The sequence below is a fragment of the Portunus trituberculatus genome, chromosome 33 (genome assembly GCF_017591435.1).
Source record: "Portunus trituberculatus isolate SZX2019 chromosome 33, ASM1759143v1, whole genome shotgun sequence".
Classification (NCBI taxonomy): Eukaryota; Metazoa; Arthropoda; class Malacostraca; order Decapoda; family Portunidae; genus Portunus; species Portunus trituberculatus.
Genome location: NC_059287.1, coordinates 6,060,217 through 6,062,716, shown reverse-complemented (window position 1 = coordinate 6,062,716; position 2,500 = coordinate 6,060,217).

Here is a 2,500-nt window from a genome sequence, read left to right as displayed (position 1 = left end):
AACGGCATGCCTCAGGTAAGGCTCCCAATAAATCCCCCTTCTCCCCAGATTCTGAGTTCTTTGATGGGCTTGGACGTGGTGGAGAAGGCCAAGCAGATGACAGAGGAGGCGACGGCAGAAGGAGATGCCGACAGCTGCAGACGCTACACAAGACCACCTGGCCGTCGATGAAGGAGCAACTCATCCTCCTAGAGAGATGACCAGCCCTTCTGCCTCACGTGCACGCCTCCCTAGCGAGGCCTCCTGTTCCTTTTCTCCTACTTCCTCCACAGACCTCTCCTTAGTATCCTCCATGGAAGATGATGAGAGTCTCGACTTCGCCATCGCCAGGAAATCCTCCGCTAGACTGCCAAAGACTAAGAAGAATGTACTTGGGCTGCTCAACAAACCAGGGTTTGCCATCCTACACTCTGGTAAGTCTGATGCTGACCGAGACAGGATTCTTGATTTTATTACCAAACAGCCTGGCTCGTGGGAACAGTACATCGCCTGCCTGGACGACGAGGACTTCGAAGAGCTTGCTGCCCAGCCGCCCCCCCCACATTGACGACCGTCTGCAGTACTTAGGACATATATCACCTTCAAAATGACTCGACTCAAGGTAGTACAAGTACAACACAACGTTCACACCTGGGACACGCATAAGTTTGACCTAACTAACACCTACAGACAGCTAGACCCAGACATAATTCTGATAAACAGCCACGGATTTAGAAACGATTCAAGACTTAAAATCCCTGGTTATCATGTCCACCAGCAAAACATCTCTAATGAACAAAACGACGGGGTTGCCATTGCAGTAAGAACCAGAATCCGCCACAGGGTGGAAGATGACTTTTTATCAGAGACGTTGGCCATTGTAATTGACACTATAGACGGGCCACTTACCATTGCAACAACCTACCTCCCTCCTCGGCGCTCATACATACCCCACCATGACTTCCTTCGCCTCTTACGTAGATACACCCCTGTACTCCTAGCAGGGGACCTTAATGCCAGACACACAACACTCGGTCACACAACTACGAACCAGGTTGGACACAACTTGTTAGACTACACCAGCAACCAAACAGCGTTCCACTTGGGACCTACTTTACCTACCTTCTATGGACCCGCCTCTGCTTCCTCACCCGACATTGTTCTTGCCAACAGGGCCAATTTTCTCAACCATTTTATTTCTCCAGGACAACTGACTACAAGTGACCACATCCCTATCATCATAGACATCTCCACCTCACCAATTCTCATACCCACATCACGACAATTCAATTACCGTAACACTGACTTGGACACTTTTTCGACAGACCCACTTTTAAACATGAGCGACGAGACAGACATCTCCAGGGGGACACTCATGGAGATAGACGAAGCTATATCTACCTGGACAGACAAAGTCCAGACACCCATGACAACACACATACCCACTAAGTCCTTCAGACTACAACCCGCTCCCTTTCCATCTCGTACCACACAACTACTCAGACTTCAGTTTTTAGCTTTACGACAGAGAGCAGCTCCTCTGGGCTGGACCTACGATGACTTCCGACGATATACTGACATACGGACTCAACTCAGAGATACTAGACTGGCAGAAGCTAATGACCACTGTCGACAAACTCTTACAGTCTTATCAAATAATTACCGAGACCCAAAAATCTTCTGGAAGAAGCTCAAACTCATTTCAGGAAGGACACAAGGACAGGAAACTCACTTAATAACTGACGGGGGACGAAAAGCCTTCTCTGACAGGGAAAAAGGAAATCTTCTCTGAGATATGGGGCATAGTGTATAGAAACACATTTCATGACGACTTCGACGAAAACGAACAGGTACATAACTTCATTACTGAAAACTCTCACAGAACCCATCCTCACGACAGAGCAGACCTAGACAGACTGACAGGTAACACACACTTAGACTGTCGTATCTCTTCCGAGGAGTTGTCCGGAGCCACCAAGGGTGGCAGGACTACTTCCCCCGGGGGAAGTAGGATAGACAGGACTATACTTTCTTATCTCTCACAGACTGCGAAGAGAAGACTCTTCGACATCTTCAATGCAGCCCTTTCTGCAGGATACTTCCCAATGCCTTACAAAGAAGCAGTGATGCGGATGATTCCCAAGGCTGGAAAAACACCAACGCGAGCCGATAACTACCGTCCCATCTCCCTCCTGGAGGTCCCTGGCAAGACACTGGAGAGGATCGTCACGCGCCGGCTTCAGTCCTACCTGGAGGACTCGAACAGCCTTCACCCAGCACAGTATGGCTTCAGGAGAGGGAGAGGCACCACACACGCCATCGCTGTGGCCACTGAGACCATGGCTCTCCACCTTGCCTCCAACGACATCTGCAACCTCACCCTCCGTCACGTAAGCCGGGCGTTCGACAAGGTGTGGCATCAAGTGTTCCAGTTCAAGATACTGCACCTGGGACTCCCATATCCCCTCGAGCACCTTCTCTGCAACTTCTTGGATGGCAGGAGTGCAAATATCAAGGTTGG